Source organism: Dipodomys spectabilis, unplaced genomic scaffold (genome assembly GCF_019054845.1).
Source record: "Dipodomys spectabilis isolate Male_0828 unplaced genomic scaffold, ASM1905484v1 ptg000034l, whole genome shotgun sequence".
Lineage (NCBI taxonomy): Eukaryota > Metazoa > Chordata > Mammalia > Rodentia > Heteromyidae > Dipodomys > Dipodomys spectabilis.
In genome coordinates, this window is record NW_024870711.1 from 4966177 (window position 1) to 4990272 (window position 24096).

General features: G+C 43.9%; 1 protein-coding gene across 3 annotated transcripts in view; it reads right to left on the reverse strand.

Annotated features, from left to right (window-relative positions):
* Positions 1-15708, reverse strand: part of LOC122105909 (TRPM8 channel-associated factor 1) — a 37965-nt gene extending 22257 nt beyond the window's left edge. For 2 of the 3 annotated variants that reach the window (XM_042677193.1, XM_042677195.1), the window contains exon 1: positions 15622-15708. The gene's annotated coding sequence lies outside the window, so the exon portion shown is untranslated. Of the gene's footprint in view, positions 1-1731; positions 1786-15621 lie in introns of those variants that run through there. The other variant, XM_042677194.1, reaches the window with a different exon arrangement.
* Between the last annotated feature and the right edge of the window lie 8388 nt (positions 15709-24096).

Below are 24096 nucleotides of genomic sequence, written 5' to 3' on the forward strand. Positions count from 1 at the left end.
GGGCTCACTGAGGTCCTTTTGAATGTCTACAGTCACCTTTGAAGCAAAAAGTATCCTAGTCACAGCCTGTAGCTCAGGGAATGAGTAAGTTTCCTATTCCCATCACAAAAAAGCCCTGTCTCTGGAACCTACACAGGCTTCTCCCTGTAAGAGATATGCTGAGGGAAGGTGGGACCTTCTTGGAGAGTGACATTTTGTACTTCCATTCCATTTCAGACCTGAGGTGAGAGAATGTATTTCATTGTCTGCATCCCCTAGGCCGATCAGAGGATTCTATGGATGATGCTGTGAAGTTAAAAGCAAACCTGAGGTCCCAGTGTTAGCCGGGCCTTGAATATGGAAGAAGATATAATGCAGACATGATGAGATGCCCTCTCATCTTCATGCCATTGTCTTCCTTGAGCCCTTTGTTTCTTTTTCCTTATGCATTCAATAACTTTTCCACTGTCTATCGACTTCCACTAAGCCAGAACTGGAACGGATTCGACCTTTTCCTTTTGCATTTCATCCTAAACATTCCCAGCTGTATCTCATTTCATTTTAATAGGAAAACATGGTTTACTCCATACATCTAAAACAATACGTAATGTACACAGGAGAATATAGTCAATAAAATACAGATCAATGTAAAACATTAGCCCCCCCCCCCACCATATATTTATCACATGGATTAGAGAAAAACAACCCAAGCTCTAGACCCTTCCTAGTGTCTGAAGCTCCCTCTTCAATCCCTCCACAGAATTAAGGACTCAAACCTTTTTCCATTCCCATTATTTCTATCTTACCACATTCCTTCTCCATTCCTGACCCCCCCCCCGCACCCACCCCCCGCCCCCGGGAAGCTTTCTCTTGCTCCTATCTGCCCCTTTGTCCCACTGGCTAACTCTCAGAAGATTCTAATTGAGGAGCTCCAGCCCTGGGGTGAGGAGATCTGACTGCTGTTTTTTATGGTTCAGTTCCTGCCTGCTCCCTAGCCCTGGTCAGCTTGCCGAAGGTTTCTATGGAATGGGCAGTGTGGGAGAAAGGTCTTCCCAAACTCCACCAGGGGCGAAGCCTGAGCCCGCTCCCCTCTCCCCGCTCCCCTCTCCGCCCCCACCCCAGTCCGCACGGAGCTTGTGGGTGACGTCAGAGGAGCAGCGGGGAGGGGCTGGGGGTGGTGATGAGGGGTGGAGGAGGGGAGCCAGGCGGAAAGGCTCTGCCCGGCTGCTGCTGGCATCTCGGTCTTGTGTCAGACAGAGGGGTACGCAGACCACGGATCCCCACCCCCTTCCCAAGCCTCTCTCCAGGGAACAGTGCAAGCGGGATCTGATCCCCAGAGACCCTGTTGGCAAAGGGCAGGAGGGCAGAAGCGATGCCCGTCGTCGCCCCGCCGGCTCCGGGGCTGTGCCGGGGCCTTTCCCTCCGAGAATGCCCAGGGTGAGATGCTCAGATGCTGCCCCTGGAAGACAGGCCTGCGGGCAGCTCGACCAAGCACACAAAGCCAGCACACGCCAACGTCCGTGTCAGGACGCGGGATGGAGCAATGCGGCACTGGTAAGGCACCGCCCGGGAGCGCAGAAAAAACCTCCACGGCCAGCCACACGGCCCCGGGCGCCCGGGAGCCGCGCCCGCCCCGCCGCGCGCCCAGCCCCGCAGGCCGGCCAGCGCCCCGGGCCCCGCAACGCCGGGACGCTCCTCACACACACACACACACACACACCCCTCCTCCGACCGTCGCCGGCGGCCACTCACCAGGTTACCCTGCAGCTTCCACCCGGGCAGCTGGGAGGGTCAGGGCCTGCAGCTCCGGAGACGCGCGGGCAGGCTGCGGGGAAGGGGCTGCGCCGCAGAGCGCGCACCAGCACTGAGACGCTGGCAGGCTGCGAGCGGGGACGGGGCGGGGTCGCGGCAGACTCCGCCCCACTTCCGCCCAGCTGGAGGGGGGCTGGGGCGGGGCTGGAGCAGACCCCGCCCCCTCGGCCTCCCAGGCTGGAGTGGGGCCTGGGAGAAGGGGGCGGAGCCTGGCTGGGGAAAGCACTTCTTTGTGCCCTGCAGGCCAGCACTGCCAAGGGTTGTGGACACCAGAAGGTCCCATTCCATTTAATTATGAGAATTAATGTGCCTTTTTTATTTTAAAGGAAGTATTATTACCTTTTTTTTGTTTTTGCTTTTTCTGCTGGTCCTGAGGCTTGAACTCAGGGCCTGGGTGCTGTGCCTGAGCCTCTTTGTGCTCAAGGCTAGTACTCTACCACTTGAACCACAGCGCCACATAGGGCTTTTTCTAGTGGCTTATTGGAGATAAGAATCTCACGACTTTCCTGCCCGGGCTGGCTTCGAACCATGATCCTCAGATCTCAGCCTCCTGAGTAGGATGACAGGCATGAGCCACCTAGGCCTGGCTATAATTGTATTATCTTTAAGTAGTTGTTTAAACGGGTTTCAATCCACCATCGCAATTTATGAGCATATAAACTTCTCTCATTAATGTCTACTTACTAGTAAGGAAAATGATTTAGGGGACATACATTCTGCACATACATTCTGTGCACTATTATACAGATCGTCGTATTATACCTCTTGTGTAATGTTCCCCGAAGGGAAATGAAAATGGTAGATAGTGATGGACATGTTTTCATTTTTGCTTTAAGGAGGAAAGAAAGCATGTATGTATTTAGGACAAAGAGAAAGATGCATTTTTACCTATCAATATTGTTTACATTGAGCAACTAGGGAGGGAACAACTAATTCTGCATGGATTGCATTGTTGCAAGGGTGCAGGTAACTTCCTTAAATTCAAAATAAACATAATCCAAACATATTTAAAAGATGTTAATTGTACAGTTCAAGTCCTATTCCTTTCATTCTCATTTCCTTGCCTTCCTTTCTCTTTCTTTCTTTCTTTCTTTCTTTCTTTCTTTCTTTTTTTGCCTGCACTCTAGGTAGATTGGATTTAGGGCTTTGTGAGTGCTTTGCTGGTGCTCTACCACTTGAACCACATTAGGATTTTTCTGCCCAGTTTGGCTTTGAACAGATCTCTGCTCCTAAAAACATTCCTTTTCTCTCTGATACTAAGTTGACAGTTGCTGCTCCCTCTGTCAATTACCTAAGTGTTGACAGGTGACTTACAGGTGATTGGCAGGAGAAAACAGGGTAGAACAATAGTGATGACTTGGACCTGTCACAGTTGGACTGATTGAAACGTGTGCCCTCCACACTTTGGCAGCTGGGTGACTTTGGACAGCTTATTTAATTACTCTGCATGTACATTTTATTCCTTGGATAATGGGGATGATCAAGGTGAGAGGTATTCTTCACTTTTATTTCAGATGTAAGGCTTAAATTGGGTGGGTTACTTTTCATTCTTTGACCAATGCTTGGCATTCAGAAAGACTGTATGAGCCTACTAACACATAGTCCTTTTACGATTTTACATTTAATTTCCTGAAAGATGGATGTTGTTCAGTACTAACTGGGATTTTTGTCCAAAATAAAAGTTTTTCTCTATCTCCCTTGAGTGCCCTTCTTCAAACCGAATCCTATGAATGTCAATCAACAGAGTGATGTACACAGGCAAGTTCAGTGGCCAGGTTTAGGTAGAGAGACTGGTAAGGACAAGACCAAGAAAATCTGATTCAGAATCCTACCAGGTAATGATTTGAGAACAAGAATACATCCCTTACTTTTCTCTGTTGTCATTTTCACTACGGCTCTTCTAGACTTGAAAAGTCAGGGTAACAGTACTGCAGGTTAAAAACTCTCAAGAAGGGGGGGTATGGGTGGGGGGGGTGAGGATGGGAAGGGGAAACAAAGGAGGAGGCAACAATGCTTGATAAGAAATGTAGTCATTATCTTGCCCATGTAATTGTAACCCCTCTGTACAGTATTTTCACACACAAAAAAGACTAAAAAAAAAAGTGTTAAATGAGGAATAAAACCACATATATTCTGGCTGAGCCTGTAATACTAGCTACTCAGGAAGTTGAGATCTGAGGATTGCAGTTCAAAGCCCACCCGAGCACAAAAGTCTATGAGACTCTTTTTTAACTCCAACTAACCACCAAAAAGCCAAAAGCGGAACTGTGGCTCAAGTGGAAGAATGCTAACCTTGAGCAACATAAAACCTATGGGACAGTACCCAGGCCCTGACTAGAGTTCAAGCCCCAAAAGTGACACAAAAACCCCAAACCAACCAACCAACTATATATATATATATATATATATATATATATATATAATCTCAAAGGATAAACATACAAATGGGAAGTATGCCAACTGACTTACCTCTGAGGATGACATGAGACTTGGTGCAGAAAAGAGATTTTTTTTTTACTTGTTTTATTATTTTTTCATGAAATCGCACATGCAAAGGTGATAAAAATGTCTACACTGATAAATCCTACGAATGGGCTTTCCAACTACGTGGCTTTGACAGTTTCACAATGAAAATCGTCTTCAAAGGGCACGGATGGGTGATGTGTGGGGCTCCCAAGGGGAGGCCCAGAGTAGCATTTGGCCCAGGGCGAAATCAGAGGCGAATCAGAGGCGGAGCGGGAGGAGGCAGAGGTGGGGTGGCAGCAAACAAGCTTGCTCCCAGGACCCCCGCGGCCCAGGCAGGCCGCACCCCTGCGCCCCATCGCCAGCCCTGGTCTCGGAGGACCCCCTTCGGACCCGCCCGACCCGAGGGGTTCTACAAGCCATCTTTGGGTGACTCACCGGTGGTCCAGCAATTTCCACGCAGCCGCCTAGGGAGGCACAGGGGAATCCTCGGTGGGGACCAGGGGACCCCCAGAAGCCCGGCCAGACGAGCTGGGAACCCGGGAGCCCTGTAGAAGGCGGAGGTGGGCGGGGCTGGAGGCAGGGCAGAGGGGCTGCTGGGGGCGGGGAAGAGGGGTTGTTCCAAGAGTCTATTGGCTGCCTGGAGACAGGGGGTGGGGGGGGCGGAGTACTGTTCCGGGAGCCCATTGGCCGACACGGGATGTGGGCGGGGCCTCCCCACCCATCCCTGCACCACAGAGGCTTTGCTTTTTTTGTTGCAGTTTCTACTCCAGGATGCAGCTGGGAACCCTGGTGCTGCAGGATGCCAAGGCTGTAATCCTAGCTCCTCAGGAGGCTGAGATCTGAGGATCGCCCGGACAGAAGAATCCATGAGACTTACCTCCAAGTAACCACCAAAATGCTAGAAATGGAGCTGTGGCTCAAGGGGCAGAAGATCAGATTTGAGTGAGAAAGCTCAGGGACCATATGGAAGACAGTATCCAGAATTCAAGTCTCAGGACCAGAACAATGACCCCCCCCCCCCCAAAAAAAAAATCCACCTCATCATACATGTGCGACAAACCCGTTTTAAGACTATTTTTTTTTGTTAAAGACAGACAAATAAATGATGATAATTTTTAGTCGTGGTTTTGAGTCAGGCTTAAACTGGAGGTCCTGCTACATCCGAATACCTAAAGCTAGGATCACCCACTTGCCACAATGCCAAAAAATGTCGCATCTTTATATAAAATAGTAATGATTTCCAAAGGTGCATTATATGTACATACTGACTGGTTGTTAGATGTTTTCTTGACCTTCCTTCTTCATATCCCATTCACACACACACACACACACCTTCCTTCTCCATATCCCATTCACACACACACACACACACAATCTTATATATTATGTATTTATAGATTTAAATGTTTAATGTGAAAATTTACATTTGGTACAAAAAATTTCAAGCATTTTATATGCTTATATAAACACAGAAATTATATGAAAGTTATAGATCAAACTATTAGACTCAGTTACTTAAGAGTATTACTTGTAGGTAGTTTACTTATAGGTATTATTTTTCTCATGCATCTCATTCATATTTCAATATAAGCACACACTGGAATCTTCAGAGCAGCCTTTTCCACAATAGTTCAAAACCAGAAGTTATCCTAGTGCAGCTCTGCTTTATCACCCATGGTCTACACCAGCAGATCTCTGTCATTATGGTATTATCAATAGCAGAAATTTCTGGTATATTCACAAGGAATACTTTTCATCAGAGAATGATGTTATACACAATATGGCTGAATATCACCAACTTACTACTATGAGAAGGAAAACAGCTATAGATTATATACTTGGGGTTATATTTACACTGATATGGCTGAAGCCACAAAAGGCTCAGTCGTTGAAAGTTTGTCTCCCAGTTAGTGGCACTATTGAGAGATGATTAAATGTGGAGGGAGATAATCTCATCAATGGGTTAAACCACAAATGAATTCAAGCTGAATGGAATGTTAGAAATGGATGCTTAGTTAGAGAAGTGGGTCATTGGGAGTGAGGGGACTTCTGCGAGGGGCCTGCAGGCTTCTTGTCAGAGGCCCTCCTTTCTGCTTCCTTTCTTCCTGGCCACCATGAGGTGAACAGCTTTCCTCCCCTTTCACCGTGTTTGCCCTGCTACTTCTGGCCCCCACGCCCAGGAACCAGCCCACCATGCCGACACCTATAAAACCATGAGCTAAAACAAAGCGTTTGTCCCTTGACAAATGTTTCTTTCAGGTATTTGTCACAGCAAAAGGAAAAAGAAATAAGAAAAAAAATTCTAACACAGAGATAAATTTTAAACAGGTGAAACACACTTAAGAGGTTAAAACTCAGAGAAGTATTTACCCTGGAACAAGACAGTGACTAGCCACATATTGCTGGTGGTTTTTGTTTTTCCTTTTATATAAATTTAAGGTACAAAGATGTACCAAGTTTAAAATATTCATGAAGTTGTACACATGAATTTCTACACAAATGACATACATTGTATTTTAGTTCTAGATCATGTCCTAAACCATACTATTGCTGAAATTATATATGTATATACATATATACATGTATTATGTATATATGTGTATATGTATGTATATACGTATGTATACATATATACATATACATTAAACACATCAATGGAAGTAAATAAAAGCATGGAAAGCTGGGTACTAGTGGCCAACACCTGTATCCCTAGCTACTCAGGAGGCTGAGATGTGAGGACTGCAGTTCAAAGCCAGCCTGGGCAAGAAAGTCTGTGAGACTCTTATCTCCAATTAACTACCAGAAAACTGGAAGTAGAGCTGTGGTTCAAAGTGGTAGAATGCTAACCTTGAGCAAAAAAGCTCAGGGACAGCTGCCAGGGCCCTGAGTTCAAGCTCCATGTCCAAAAAAACCCCCAAAACAAAACAAGGAAAAACAAAACAAAACAAAAAACAGCATGGAGTTTTAGTTTGCAAGGCTAACCAACTAAAACTTGGGAACATGGAGAGAAGCTAGCTCCACAGAAACTGGCTTTCCCCACGGTGCTTTGTAAGACCTTGGAGGATGTATGGGAGTGACTCCATGAGTTACCTAATCCAGGATACTAAAACCAGATCAGACTCATATATAAAGGATATAATATAAAAGAAGACCTCTGTATAAAGTTCATCCCCCTAAAGGAAAACTATGAGTAAAGTACATAAGAAATAAATGACTGAACATAGAAGAAATGAATGCAACTTGCCTGTTTTTGGAGGGTGAAGGGAAAAATAAATCTTTGAGAATCATCTAGATTTTCAATCTAAAATCATGCTACTTTTTATGGATTAAAAAGTCTCAAGCCAATAATTTAATTGGAAATTATCCTAGTTTGGTAAAACTGATACAGATTGTTCCTAGTAAAATTGAACTCTAATGCATCTAGAGTTTCCACAAAAAATTGTAACTACATAAAAGTAGAAGCTCACAATACTAAAAATCAAATCATCCTCAAGAAAACAAACTTCCATACACAAATATAAAAGATCAGAAATAAGCAGAATTCATACAGTAGAAGTACTACAGAATATAAAGTAATAATCTCTATCACTTTGGAAAACAAAACAGGAACTCAAACAGTAACTAGGTATGTTTATCAAACTATTCAGACAGAACTAGAAATGAAAAAAATAACACAAAATAAAATAATTTAAAAATAAAACTCTTTGGAATAGAGTAGCTAGAAGTCTAAACAAAATCGGACAAAGAACTGCTTAGCTGGATCTACAGCAGAGAAAATTATGTCTAAAAGCTAAAACAGATGAAAAATACCACCAAGGATAGAAGATATGGCAGTCATAGTAAGAACTATGACATGTGTCTAGTTGATTTGACCTTCAAATAGATATGAGAAAAATTATAGAAGTTATTGTTAGACAGATAGTTACAATGAGTTTTCTAGAGTCCTTGAAAGAACCTAATCCAAGAAGCCAAACAAATTCAAACACAATTAGTGAAAAGGAGAAATCATTTAGGTGTATTATGGAGGATACTGAAGTGGAGGACTGGAGAGGGGAGAACAGAAGTAATTCCAAAGCAATAGAGATTGATTACAAATAATTGATGACTACACTTTGCATTGTCTTCTCTGTAGAATAGAGATTTTCAACATAACTGACAATTTTTTTTAAGAAACTAGAAGTCTATATTCAGTAATTTGTCATCTATTATTTTTAATGCTATTTTCAAGCTAAGAAATACAGAATCAACAGTTAATGATAACAACCACAAGCGATTCAGATATTTGAATTCTTAGACGAGGAACTTAAAACAGCTCTGAATAAAATGTTCCAATATGATATAAATATGGTTGGAGAATTTTAGTATAGAATTCAAACTCATGAAATAGAAAATGGGAATTAAAAATAGTAATAATTGCAAGTAGCAATTTAGTAGATAGCAGACACAAAAGAGCAGAAAACAGGTGAACTACAACAAAGACCAGTAGAAAGTATTCCCAAATAATACAAAATTAGAAGAGCTCATGGAAGGTCAAAATCAATGGTTAAGTAGTCAATTTAAGGGCTTAGAAACACAATAAAAGCAGGAAATAATAGTGAAATAAGTATAAGCCAATGGGAGAAAAAGACACAAAAATTATGTGTATAAAACAGTGAATAAAGATCAGGTTCTCTCAAAATTAACCACAACATAAAGAAAATACATATACATTACTAATGAAAAGTGATCATCATACCTGTAAGCAATAGAAATATGAGCAATTTTATTCTATTAATTCTAAGTACATACAGACATACATACACATAATTCACATCTATATACAGAATTTAATAAAACTGACTTCATAAGAAAACTAATCCTATCATATTGAAGTAATTGAACCAACACATTTAAAAGTCTCCTAAACTCCATAAATGGTGCTGGCAAAATTGGTTAACTACATGTAGAAAACTAAAGCTAGATCCTTATATATCACCCTGCACCAGAATCAACTCCAAATGGATCAAAGACCTCCAACTCAAAACAGACACTCTGAAAACATTACAGGATGGAATAGGAGAAACCCTAGGTCTCCTTGGCTCAGGCCGAAATTTTCTGAATAGAGACCCGGAAACACAACAAATCAAAGAAAGGTTGGACAAATGGGATTGCATAAAGTTGCAGAGCTTCTGCAGGGCAAATGACATAGCTAGCAAGATCAATAGAAAGCCCACGGATTAGGAGAAGATCTTTACTAGCCATACAACGGACAAGGGTCTCATATCTAAAATATACTTGGAACTCAAAAAATTAAACCCCCCAACAACAAATCCTCAAAGAAACAACTGCCCAATAAATAAGTGGGCGAAAGACTTAAAGAGAAACTTCTCTGAAGAAGAAAGAAGGATGGCCAATAGACACATGAAAAAATGTTCAGCATCCCTAGCCATAAAAGAAATGCAAATCAAAACAACATTGAGATATCACCTCACTCCAGTTACAACGGCAAAAATCAAGAACTCTAACAACAACAGATGCTGGAGGGGATGTGGACAGAAAGGAACCTTACTTCATTGTTGGTGGGAATGTAAACTTGTTCAACCACTTTGGAAAGCAGTATGGAGGCTCCTCAAAAGACTTCACATAGAACTCCCCTATGACCCAGCAATCCCACTTTTGGGCATTTACCCTAATGTTTACAAACAAGACCACACTAAAGCTACCAGCACAACTATGTTTATTGCAGCATTATTTACCATAGCTAAGATATGGAACCAACCCAGATGCCCCTCAGTAGATGAATGGATCAAGAAAATGTGGTATATATACACAATGGAATTCTATGCCTCCATCAGAAAGAATGACATTGTCCCATTTGTTAGGAAATGGAAAGGCTTGGAAAAAATTATATTAAGTGAAGTAAGCCAGGCCCAAAGAAACATAGGTCCCATAGTTTCCCTTATATGCAATATCTAGTATATGTATGAGTCAAGAGGAAAAGGTCAGATAATGTGATGTTAGGAAAACGATCCCTTAAATATGTATTTTAATGTTTTATTTTCTTTCATGCAATTGTTTCTAATGCATTTATAAGATTATTTCTTTGTTGCTTTGTATGTCCCTCCCCCACAGTGTAACCCCCGCTTTCACTATATTTGATGTCAGTATAACTTGTGGAGGAGATGGGGACAAACAAGTCGTTTAAGGATTCAGGTGGACCTGTTGCAACAATGAGAAGCACAAAATGTCATGTCAAAAAGGAGCTTTACAATGTCAGTGTGGGGGGGGAGGGGGGGAAGGATTGGCTGGGGGGGAGGGGGGAGGCTGGGAAGGGAGGTGAAGGGTAAACAAAGGAGGAGGCTGCAATGCTTGGTAAGAAATGTATGCATTATCCTGCCCATGTAATTGTAACCCCTCTGTACAGTATGTTCTCAAATAAAATAAAATAAAATTAAAAAAAAAAAAAGTCTCCTAAACTCCAAACTCAGAGGATTTGTAAATGATTTGAAGAAATGTTCTGGGACCAGATAAACAGAGTCTTGCACACATTTCTCCATGTTATTTTAAGATGCTACCAGTCAAACTAGATAAAGGTCTTGCAAGAAAGGGTAATCCAATATCCAATGTCCGTTCACACTGGTAAATACAAATAGATAATACTTGTCTTGATATCTATCTCACAGATAAAAGTTACTCCCTATATATCTGAAAAGGTTTATTCTAGGGATAGAAAGTGGTTTTATAGTAGAATTTAAATACAATGCTTTGGCACACAATTAAAGGAAAAAAGTTATATGATACTTTCAGTAGCTACAGATGCATCTCATAAAATATCTACTCATAATAAAACTGCTCACTGAAAGAAGAAAATAAGTCAGGTGCTGACAGCTGGTGCCTGTCATCCAAGCAGTTATAGGTCAGTTTGGGAAAAAGTTTTCAGGACCCCATCTCAACCAATAGCTGGGAGCAGTGGCATGTATTTGTCATCCCAGTTATTCAGGAAGCAGAATAAAAGGATTTTGGACCATGCTTTGCTGGGCAAAACAATTCTATCTCACAAACAACCACAGCAAAAAAAAAAAAAGGGGGGGCCCATACAGCACAAGTCTAGCAAGAATGAAACCCTGGAGTTCAAACCCCACTATCACCAAAAGAAAATAAGTGTTTTTTTTTCCCCATGAGAAAGTCATAATTTACAAAATAACTATGGTAAATGCCATGTTTACATTCTATATGGTAAAACTTACTCTTCCTTTACTCAGGAATGTATTAATGATCTTAGTCAACATAGCAAAGCAAGAAAAAGAAATTAAAGATGTAAGAACTCGAAAAGAAATGGAATTATCACTGTGTTCCAATGATTTGATTGCCTTTGTAGCAAATATGCAAAGTATCTACAGGGCAAGGTGAAGTAATTAATTCCATCAGATTTGATTGACTAATAATACATCAAAGACAGTGATATATTTCTTTGTCAGTAATGATAAGCCAGAAGTTTTCTAAAAGAAAACAGTTAAAACTGCAGCAATTTTGTAATGCACTTAAAGATAAATTCCACAAAAAAAAGCATATGAAAAATAGTTCCAAGTAGTGAAGATGTCGTACATAAATAGTATCATATACAGAGTTCACAGATGGAAAAACAGATTATAAAGAGGTCACTTCTTCTCAAATTAATATGTTTGTTTTTTAAATTTATTTGCTTTCTACAAATGGTTGCACAAAAGGGCTCAAATTTAACATGTTCATTTATGTGCATAGGACAAGAGTACACCATATTTGGATGTGTTCCCCCAAAATTCATGCTTGAAATTTAATCTCCAATACAATGTTAAGAAGGGAGGACTGGAGAAAACTGAAGGTAGAGTGATAATGGAATTAATACCAGAATTATGAGCGTGATCGAGTTATTAAAAAAAGGGGGGGGGAGTTCAGGCTTCTTGTATACTCATCTTCTCTTTGTACTTTCTATCATGGGATGGTGTAATAAGGCTCTCACTAGCCTTGCGCCCTAGATCTCACTTTCTTTCTGCCAGAATGGTGAGTCAATAAATTTCTGCTCATTATTAATTACCTAGTCTCAGCTATTCTGTGTCTGCAGAATGAAATGAGATGAAGACACAGAGTTAATACGGTACCAGTGAAAATGCCAACAGGTTTGTTTGCTCACTTGTTTTTGATTTGACTTTGTAAGTTTATTTCCAAGTTTATATAGTGAGTCAAAGGATTATACTATGGAAGAAAAGTGATGAAGTAGCTGGGTGCTGATGGCTCAGACCTGTAATTCTGGCTTCTCAGGAAGCTGAGATGTAAGTATCTCACTGTGAAGCAGCCCTGGCAGGAAAGTCTGAGACTCTTATCACCAATTAACCACCAAAAAAAAAAAAAAAAAAAAGCTGGAAGTGGAGCTGTGGCTCAAGTAGTAGAGTGCTAGCCTTAAAAAAGCTCAACACCTTGAGTTCGAACTGCCAGTACTGGCACTGTGCGCATGGCGCATGACACACACACACACACACACACACACACACACACACACACACACACACACACACACCAACAACAGTAAGAAAGACTTCAATGCCAATGCGAAAAATGAAACAAAAATATAAAGATAATATAAAACAGGAAACAGAAATTCAGACAGAAAACACCATACTTGATCAACATGTACAAAAAATAGCCAGCCTTGTTATTAGAAATAGTAATTTCAAAAAATCACAGTAGAATGCTATTTCATACCTGCCAGACTGAGTAAAACTGAAATCCGACCTGTCTAAATCATGACAAGTACAAGGCCCAGTGAGAATTCCCATCCTTCTGGAGAGAGTGAAAATTGGTTCCACACACTGGACACAGCTTTGGAAATGACCTCATCAAGTCCCATATGCACACTTTGATTTTAAACAGGAGGAAAGATTTATTTCGGCTCTCACATAAAACCTTACCACATAGCCATTCTACTCTCATTTGTACACACATTATGAATTCTTGGTTATCATCCTTGGTGGCAGGTGCCTTTAAAATGGCCCCTCAATGTCAGAAATGGGTATCTGTGCCCTTGGGAAGCTCCTCCCCTTACAACGTGTGGTTCGTATGGAATGAGCAGAAAATGGCAAAAGCAAATGATGGAATATCACCTTTTGGATTAGGGGACAACAATCTGGTTTCTTGTGTTCCTCTCTGGGAGCCTTCACGCTGAAAAACATCAGGCTGCTGCTGCGGGGGTGAGCCTTTACACAGAGGCCAGTGTGGTAAAGAATGGGTGTGTCTAGCCCAAGTCAGGGAGGTCTCAGGCCTTATGAGTCAGCTTGCCCACCCCCACCCCTGCCCTTGAGGTGGCTGTGGCCTGAGCCGGTACCTTGACTACCACCTGTGAGAAGCTTGATCAGCTTTCCAGCTAAGCTACCCTGGATTCTAGATGCACAGAAACAGAGATAACAGGGAGATAATAGGGTTTGTTTTACTTGGATTTCTTTATTTTTATTTTTTAAGATTGTTTTAGCTTTAAGTTGCTAAGTGTTGGGGAAATCTGTCACATCTCTCTAGGCAATTAATACAACTTCCCAAACTAGTAAGAATCCAAATTTCCATCCACAGTGCAACTAATGCCTTATAATAATATTAAATCGGAAACAATGACGATGAAAGTGCATCGACGAGAGGGAATCTCAGCAATGCAAGGATCTGTTCAGGATAGTGGTTATAATGTGAAAAAAAATTATGAAAAATCAATACATAGTTTTAGAATACACACCCACATCCCAAACTATAAACAGAAGCAAGAGAATGATCCAAAGGAAAAATCATGACAGGTGTCATGTCTCAGAGCTGAGAAGGGCCCGCCCCCGCCCCATGGGTGGGGAAGGCACAGCAAAGCCCTCATTCTTGGCCTGGAAGATTGTCAGCCATTCATTTCATTATTCTTTGGATCATTCCTAGGGGACATAGATCCTTTTTCCTATTTTTGTTTTAAAGCAAAGCAGAAAGAAGTCAAAATACTGAAACACGATCCATCTACAAATAGCTTGGGAAAAGAAAAAAAAAGGATGGACAGATGGCTGGCTGGCCAGCCTGTGGACAGAGACATTCTGTTCTTTCTATTTCCTTAGAGAAAGCTTCTTCCAAGTTTCCATCATTATCCCCTTGGCAAAGATCTTTCTTCCATACAGTGCTTTAGGCCTTCTCCCCCCCCCTGCATTGCAGGCTGAGCCAACCGTGTCTGTCCAGCTGCAGGCTGTTTATCTGGGAGCAGTGTAATCCAGCACTTCCTGCTTCAGGCTCCAAACATTCCAGACTAACGTTCCCTGACTCCAGGCACCACACTCTGCACTGCTCCCCCCGCCCCCCTGCCCCCCAGCCCAAACACAGTCAGAGCTGGGGTGGGGGTCTGCAGCTGAGGCCGAAGAGGAGGACCTTTACCAGGGGCAGGGGGTGGGGGCTATCCGGGAGAAGGCATCCTAACCGAATTCGAGCTAGGCCTCTGGCAGGTGAGATAACCTGGCTTGCAGGGTTCCTTGGCCCAAACTCCAATGACTCTCTACAGAGCACGAACCCAATACCAAAGGTGAGAGCCGGGAGGCTGGGGCGGTGGGGAGGGAGGGGGAGGAGGAGGAAGGGGATCCATTCTCCAGGCAAGCAAAAGGGAAAACCAGGTCCGAGAAACAACGAACTGGACTCCAGGTGCAGAGAGGAACCAGAACAGAGATGGGAAGGGAGGAAAGAAGGGAGGGAGGGAAGGGAAGGAAATGAAGGGAAGGAAGAGAAGGGAGGGAAGGGAGGAAGGAAGGAAAGGGAGGAAGAGAGAGGAGGGAGGGAGGGAAGAAGGGAGGAAGGGAGGGAAGGAGGGGAAAAAAGGGAGGGTGGTAGGTAGGAATAAGATAAGGAGGAGGAAGGGAAGAAGGGAGGGAGGAAGGGAGGGAAGGAAAGAAGGGAGGGAAGGAAAGAAGGGAGGGAGGGAGGAAGGGAAGGAGGGAGGGGAAGGGAGGGAGGAAGGAAGGAAGGAAGGAAGGAAGGAAGGAAGGAGGGAGGGAGGGAGGGTAGAAGGAAGAAGGAAAGGAGGAGGGAGGGAGGAAGGGAAGGAGGGAGGGGAAGGGAGGGTGGAGGGAAGGAAGGAGGGAGGGTGGAAGGAAGGAAGGGTGGAAGGAAGGAAAGAAGGAAGGAGGGAAGGAGGGAGGGAGGGAAAGGAAGGTAGGGTGGAAGGAAGGAGGGAAGGAGGCAGGCAGGCAGGCAGGCCGGGGGGAGGGAGGAAGGCCCGCCGAGGAGCCCCCCCCCCCGGCGGCCGGCGGACGCCCCCTCCGGGCCTCGCCCCTCTCCCCCGCCCCCGGGCTGTGGCCTTTGTCCCCGCGGCCTCTCGCGCTCCCGACCCCACCGCCGACCCCCACTCACCCTTCGCCCCGCCAGTCCCTGCAGCGCGGGTTCAGGGCCGAAAGGACCAGCTAGGTCTGCGCGGGCAGCGGGGTCCCCGAGGCGCGGGAGCTGCGGGCCGGGGCGAGCCTGGGCGGCGGACCGGAGCCAGGACGTGCGGGGCGGCCGGGGGCGGGGCGCGCAGGGCCGTCCCGGCAGCTGATTGGCCGCCGCAGGGCGGGGGCGGAGCTTGGCCCGCAGCCGCCGACTGCAGAGGCCGGGCTTTGTGTCCGCGTCAGCCTCCGCGGTGGCCCCGAACCTGGGGTGCAAACCCGGCCTCGCTCCCTTCCTCCCTTCCCTGCTCCCACGGGGGGCACAGAGGGCGATTAATAAATAAATAAGCCAATGAAGATAAGAATTAAAAATCTGCAAGCCACGAACGCCGGCAGATCGTAGTCTACAGCAGTGCACAGTTGCTGCTAAGGAGGCGGCAAATCTCTGGCTTCTACAAACACGTTTCACTTAGGAAGAAATACCAGGTTCAGGCCTGGCTTGAATATGGTATTCGGGCCTATCATCCTTGTTACCATTACTTTGGAGGCTGAGATCTGAGGATAGAAGTTCAAAGCCAGCCCAGGCAGGAAGGTCCAAGAGACCTTTACCTCCAAGCAACCACCGCAAAGCCGGAAGTGGAGCTGTGGCTCAAGTGATAGAGCGCCACAGCACCCACCACCTGGATTCAAGTCCCAGGACCAGCACAAAAAGGAAAAGACAAGAAAAATCAAATTGCCACAAAAGGAAGATTTTCATGGTATTTTTATAAGAAAACATGGGCTTACATACAGACAGGGCTAAAAGGGAAGAACTTAGCTACTGATGGTCAGATTTACAAGCACAGAGCTGTCCTCACATCGTTCATACATTGTCCTGAAGCTTGCCAAGAGGTGTTTCAGAGGTGCCCGTTGGTACAGAGCTTTCACTGTGAGGCTTGGGAGACTGTGGATTTCCAATGGCTGCTATGGCTAAGTACCACGTGGCTTATTACAACACAGGTTTGTTATCTTACAGCTAATTCCCTCCACAGGTCCCCAGTCCCCTGACTTGGGGCCCTTGCCTCTGTCTTGGAGAACTTCAACGTTCCTGTGGTTGCATCTCATCACCTACTGCCCTGGGTTACTTAGAACTCACTCCTGCAATCATTACCTCAGGCCGATTCAGGTGACTCAGGCTAATCTCCCAGCTCAAGGTCAGTGGGATCTGCAGTCTTAACTATACCTACACCATCAATTCTCCTTTGTCTATTCACAGGGCTCTGGGTATTAGAACCCAGTCATCCTCATGGGGCCCCGTTTCTGCCTGGACAGAAGATTTGTTACTTCCTGTGTCTTGTCCTCACTTGGAATACTGGGCTGGAGATTATCTCTACTTCACAGGACTGGATGAGGATTGAATGGGTTAGTTAGTGCAGGTAAAGGTATTTAAGCAGTACCTGGCATGTGGGACATACTATGTAAATGTCTGCAATGACTATAGAGGTAACCTGATCATTCTAGACCTCTCCTCTCCTGTGAGTCTCTGAGTCATATAATCACACTGTATTACCAGTAAGACATCTCCATTCCTCACAGGTCCCCTCATTTCCACTAATGGCTGTGCTTCTTCCTCCTTCTCCTCTTCCTCCAACCTTTCCAACCTTTCCCACACTTCTGAGTGTGTTGAGAGGCCTCCCTGTCCTGTATCCTCCTTCAGTCCAAGTCCTGCTTCTTTCTACTGCTTCCTTCCCCTTAGGTCCTTCCTCTCATCTTTGCTGACTGTTTTCACACACACACACACACACACACACACACACACACACACACACACACACACACACACACACACACACACACACACACACACACCATATAATTTAGTTCCCTAGATAGCAAGCCTAGCAAGTAGAAGGTTTTATCCACAGACCACTTGCCTGGTTCTCTTACTTCCACTTCGTAACCACTTCAAAGTCTGCTTTTCAGAGTTGTACCACACTCGTTAATGTGTTAGAAAGGTCTTCGCAGACTCCAGAGGCTGTCAGAACTAAGCTGGGAGTCTGGCCCAGCTCCCCTTTTCCCTCCATTCTTCCTAGGCCCTCAGCCAATAGGCAATGACTCTGGTAGAATATTCTGCTAACTCAGTGGCATAGAATCTCAGCATTAAACTTAAGTTGACTTAATAAAAACGAAGAAAACATTTTTGTGCTGAGACTGGGACTCAGGGTCTCACACTCTCACTTGGCTTTTTTGCCCAGGGCTTCTAATTGAGCCACATCTCCACTTCTATCCTTTTGCTAGTTAGTTGGAGACCAGGGTTTCTTAGAGTTGTTTACCCTGGTGAGCTTTGAACTATAATCCTCAGGTCCCAGTCCCACCAGCACCTGCCCCCCCCCCCCAAATATTTTTTAGTATATGTGAAGTTTTCGCCTGAGAGTGATACATATTACGTGAGAGAGTAGAAAGACTTTTCCTGTAGAATTAACCTTTAAAGGAGTAAACCAATAACCGACAGGCTAAGCTTGGTCCCAGAACTGTGTTTAGGGAACCTGCATTAATAGTTGTAATAGTCATAATTCCCAACAATTAAGAAGTCAGGAAGGAGATTTTACTTAAGAATCCATTCTCAGCTGTCCTTGGAGCTGAACATGGGATACAGGACTCACCTGCCTTCTTATGGCCCATCAATGGAAGGCTTGCCTGAGAAGAATTTTCTGTTTGCCACTCTCTGATTGGCCTGCTCACGGCCACCCAGGTCCTCCTCACTCATTCCTATTACTGCCTGACCTCTGTGGGCATTTGTGTTCACTGTATAGTATCTCCCTGGGTGGGCAAAAGGGATTTCCTGCAGTGTGGCAATTGAGTTAGGAAAGTGAAGGAAGAGTCATACGAACATTCTGTAGGCCTTTGGAAACACCTCAGATGGAAAGTTGAGAGCATCAGTTGCATTTTAAAGGCATGGATCCTGGCAAGGGCTCACACTTCAGTTCTGGGAGTGGTGTAGGAGACCCAGTGGTCCAGTTGGTTCCCGCCAAATATTGTGAATTTAGTGACTGCCTATTGGTGCTCATCGAGGCCAGCGCTCCCCAGAGTATGGGAGATGGGGTGCTTGGTGGGGTGCTGTTCTCCACACTGGCCAGGGCACTTGTGTTTTGTGTTCAGAGGTATTGTGGCCATAAAGCTTGGTTTCATGGTTGTGAGGAAGTTAGTGTGTGAACTCTCACCTTCATGTGCGTTAGTCTGCTCAAGAATCCCTGCAACAGTTAATGTTATGTCAGCTCACAGGGGCAATGTGTATTGCCCAGATATTTAGGAAGGTTTCTAGATGCTGCAGGTGTGTGTGTGTGTGTGTGTGTGTGTGTGTGTGTGTGTGTGCGCTTTGTCCTGTTATGTGAATAGATTTCTCCCTCATGATGTACATGGAACAGAAAGGATGACTCTCCCCAAGTAAGAGAATCTTTCTTGTTGAGCTGCCTTTTAACTGAGATTCAGCTTTTATCTCTGTGTGTGTGTGTGTGTGTGTGTGTGTGTGTGTGTGTGTGTGTGTGTGTGTGTGCACTAGTCCTGGGGCTTGAACTCAGGGCCTGGGCACTGTCATTGAGCTTCTTTTGCCACTTCTTCAGCTTTTGAGCTTCTTCAGCGCCACTTCTGGCTTTTTCTGTGTATGTGGTGCTACAGAATCGAACCTAGGGCTTCATGCATGCTAGGCAAGCACTCTACCACTCAGCCACATTCCGAGCCCCTCAGCTTTTATCTTACCTTTGGACTTGGACTGAAACAAAAGCTGTTCCCCAGCTGCTGGCCTTTCTGGTTCTTGACCTTTGTGTTCTTATGGAAACTAAGTATTAGCTTTTCTGGAGCTCTAGCTTGGAAACACAACCTACAGCTGCTCATGTAATTGCATGAGCCAATTCCTCGTACTTCATCTCTTTATATATACCTGGGGGAAGTGTGCAGATATGCATAGACATACATGTGTGCATATATCCACAGACACACAGACCCACATCTCATGGGTTCCATTGCTCTGGAGAACTCTGGCTACCCACCCCGACCTCCAGGTCGGGGTTTGTTTGTTTGGATCTTGTTGTATAAATTCATTTGGAATTTTGAGCTCATTTTGGAGGGTGAATATTATCTTGAATGAAATTTTTTTACTTAAAATTGAGTTTCATGAACAATGTCTCTGTAGACATGTTTGCTGCAATTAAGTTCCCAAATTTGACCTCACCATTTTAATTAAAATGGATTTTATGTGTAGCTATGACAGATAACGTTGCTACCTTTGTGAAAAGCTCAACCCAAGAAGGTAAGATGACTGAAGTCTACCCTCTGTGCACAAATACACAATGGCTCCGTTGCAGTTCACCCTCTACCTAGAAGACAGTGGATGCTTGATTATGAGAAATAGTCTAGAAATGGATGTTGTAGGCTTAGGGACACTTCTTCTACCAAGGACCATCTGGATATTTATACCATCATATTTAGGCAATATAAAATTACCAGTACAGGCATTCAGCACAGGCAGCTAATGAGAAGCGTGGGCTCTCTCTTTAGTCATGCCCTAAATGGTTCCATAGGTCTTTTATATCCCATGGGCTGAACATTCCCTACACTCCACCTCCTCTAAAATGTGGAGAAAATCCACATTATTAGAAAATGGCAGGACTGAAGAGTGTGCAAAATGACACTGTACAGAGGCAATCAACACCATTCAAAATGCTGAAATATAGACTGGTTTAAAATACAGAGAATTATTTTTTTTGTTCCAGAACCAATTTTGCAAGCAAATGGTCAAAAGACTGTCCTAGCTCTTCTGTCTACCAGATGTCATGTGACTTCATCTTATCCCACCATAATGATGCTCACTGCTTCATGAAGGTGGTATCTGCCAAGCAGTTGACAAGAAGTGATCACTAGCAAGTATTTCTCCTAATACAGTTTTCTAATGCTCTTTTCATTTAGAGCACTTTCCCTTACAGTCCCAGAAGCTCACAGTTGTCAAATGTGGTGGCAATGACATCACTAAGGCCACCAGCTTGGCTTTTGTTGTTGCACAGATTTGGTGTCATATTAGTCTCTGTTATTTGATCACTGGAATATTTCTTTACCTTTTCGGTGCACAGTACTGCATGTCTCTAATTTCTATGTAGGAATTGGGTGCCACTGGCTTATTCGATCTCATTTTAACATACTGATCTGTGTACAGGAAGTTATTTCTTTGGGCTTGTACCCATCATTGAGTGGAAGAGTAGACAGAGATATCATCCTATTCAGTATAGGAACAATATACAAACACAAATATAAGTTATTTGTCCAAATATTAAGTTGTTGAAGAATTAAATAGAATGCAATTTTGATGTTCAAAATAAGGCAGAAGAGGGGTCATTGTTGAAGGGAAGATCAGGAAAGGATGGGATGGGGAGAGTGGGCTGGGAGAATGCATGTGTCCTCCTCTGTCAATAAGCATGGAGCCTACATCGCAGCTTGTGTACCAAGCATCTGGAGGAATGGAAAACTACAGTCTTCTTTCTTTCAACTCAGAAACCAGTGGAGGATGTGTTGTCAGCTCTAGGGCTTGTGTGATAGAAGAACAAGATGGGAAGGAGGGAGAGAACTTGAAGAGTCCTCTCATTACCTACTACATGATCCAGACCAACCCTTTTTCTTCTTGGGATTTCAGCTTTCAGGCGGCAGGAATGAAAGAATTCCCTTTTAACCAAACCCAGGTTAAAACAATCTGTCAGGCCAGGCGCTGGCGGCTCATGCCTGTAACCCTAGCTACTCAGGAAGCTGAGATCTGAGGATCGAGGTTCAAAGCCAGCCCGGGCAAGGAAAGTCTGTGAGACTCTTATCTCAATAAACCACCCAGAAAACCAGAAGTGGTGCTGTGGCTCAAGTGGTAGAGCGCTCGCCTTGAGCTGAAGAGCTGAGGGACAGTGCTCAGGCTCAGAATTCAAGCCCCACTACTGACAAAAACAAAACAAACAAACAAAAAACCAATCTGTCAGGACTGTGAAATTCTGAGATGAGAGAAAGTAAGGCAAGCCTCAAGAAAACTGTGGCTGGCTTTAGGCTTCCAAACAGTCCCTAACCAAAGAACTTGTCCTCCATTCATTCTCAAAAGGCAACCATCTTGATTAAATATAGTACATATCACAGTTAGGAAATAGATATTGCCAGGTACTGGTGGTTCATACCTGTAATCCTAGTTACTCAGGAGGCTGAGATCTGAGGATCCTGTTTTGAAGCCAGCTTGGGAAGGAAAGTCAAGACTCTTATCTCCAGCTAAACACACACACACACAGACACACACACACACGTGCATACAAATACACACACATACCCCACATACAAAGCCAGAAGTGGAGCTGTGGCTCAAGTGGTAGAGTGCTAGCCTTGAGCACAAAAGCTTGGGGACAGTGTTCAGGCCCAGAGTTCAAGCTCCCAGACTGGCAAAAAGAAAAAAGAAAAATGTCCAACCACAGTATGTTTTCCCCTAGCCAAGGAACTACCCTCTGCCCCTTTTCCTGGTTCCTGGCTAAGTACAAGAAGCCAAACCTGCCACATTCCTGAAACTCCTTTGTTCTACTGTTTCAGCCCAGAACATATAATGAGCCAGTTCCTCTTTGGAGAAGTGATGAGGAAGACAGATCACAGTCTGGAGGCTGAAAAATGATGGAAAGAGCATGCATGTTGCCCAGAGAAGTCTTTCTGCCCTTTCGGACTTGGCTGGAGGTTACTGGAGCTGCTTCTGACTCAGTGATGCTCACAGGGATGGCACGAAGCCTTGATGCGTGGGACATGCATAGTGCTGAGAGGAGATAAACCCCACTTAGAAACCTAGGTCTTGTTCAAGTGCTCGTGGGTTCTGACACAACCTTCTTTCTGAAACACTGTCAGAAGTGTCCTTGGAAACGAGTGCCCACTGTCCACTAGAAATGATCACCAAGTGGTTATCAGAAAGAGGGAACACGAAGGAAAAGAAAGGAGGTTGTTTTGCACTGAAATAATCCAATACAATGTTAAAGGCCAAGGTGCTTTCTAAGACTGGAGAAGGTGGTTGTTGTGGGCCTGGTCATGGGTGGCCTGGGAGCCTTTCTCTTTGTCGGGTTGACAGGGCAAGGAGAACATATTTTCTTTTGGCAGAGTAGGTAAGAAACAGCCCGCATCTGTTCTTTTTAATGAGTTTCAAGTGCTTGGTGAGACAAACAGATTATTGCAACCACAGGAAGGAGGCAAACGTTTTAGAAATGTTTTCTAGACAGAGGCAAGGCATTGTCTGTGGAACAAATTAAAGGCTCACTTTAGGGGCTGGAGTTGAAGAGTCTATGGCTTTAAATGTCAAAGATTATTTGCAGGTCTCTTCCTGTGGTAGAAGACTGGATGAATAGCTAAAGGGAACATAAAGGAACAAATGAAAAATTAAAGCCTACTGTTAAAAAATATTCCCATTAAGAATTTAAACAGAAAGATAAAAATAAATTGCCTCTCATTATCGGAGTCAAAGAAAGTTGGTACAATATTAAATATTTATTTCTACCCTTTAGAGTTTCCTTTTTTAAAAACAGAGCCTCATTAATTAACTCAACAATTCTTTTTTTTTTTAATTTGGCAGTAGTTATAGATTCACAGGAAGTTGCAAAGAAACATGCACAGGGAGGGTCTGTGTCCTTTCGCCTAGCTTTCTCTAATGACAACATCTTGCTTAATTATAGTGAATATCACTGTCAGGAAATAGACATTGCCAGGTGCTGGTGGCTCATGCCTGTAATCCTAGCTACTTAGAAGGCTGCTCTGAGGAGAGTAGTTTAAAGCCAGCCATAGCAGGAAAGTTTGGAATGTTCTTATCGCCAATAAGTCAGTTAAAAAAAACATAACGGCTGGAAGTGGAGCTCTGCTTGAAGCCACAGAGTGCCAGCCTGGAGTGAAAAATCTAAGAGCACCTAGTCCCTCAGTTCAAGCTGCTAAATCCCAAATAATTAATTGTAGCTTGATGAACTCTTAAATGCAGACTTAGCTTAAGTAGTTGAGCATCCTGGAAGCCCCAGCATCTCACCTACCTTCTGCTTTACATGAATAATTCTGTACTGCTTAGAAAGCAGCCATATCTGCTGGTATAAACCCTAAAGAAACATTAGCTTCTAAATCCCAAATGATCAATGTTAGCTGGATGGAATCTTAAATATCACATAGTTTGAATAGTTGAGCATCCTGGAAGTCCCAGAATCTTACTAGTCTTCTGTTTCCATATGAGCAACTCCACGCTGCTTTGAAATCAGACATTTCTGCTGATTTACACCCTAGACAAATATCAGAGTCTAAATCCCATACAGTTGATGTTAGCTTGGATGAATTTTTAAATATGCACTTATTTGAGTAGTAGAGCAACCCGAAAGGATCAATCTGGTCCTCTGTATGAAAACATTTTGATAACATCAGTTTGCCTTTTTCTGCTTGCTTGAGTTTAATTTGCTGTTTTTTTTCT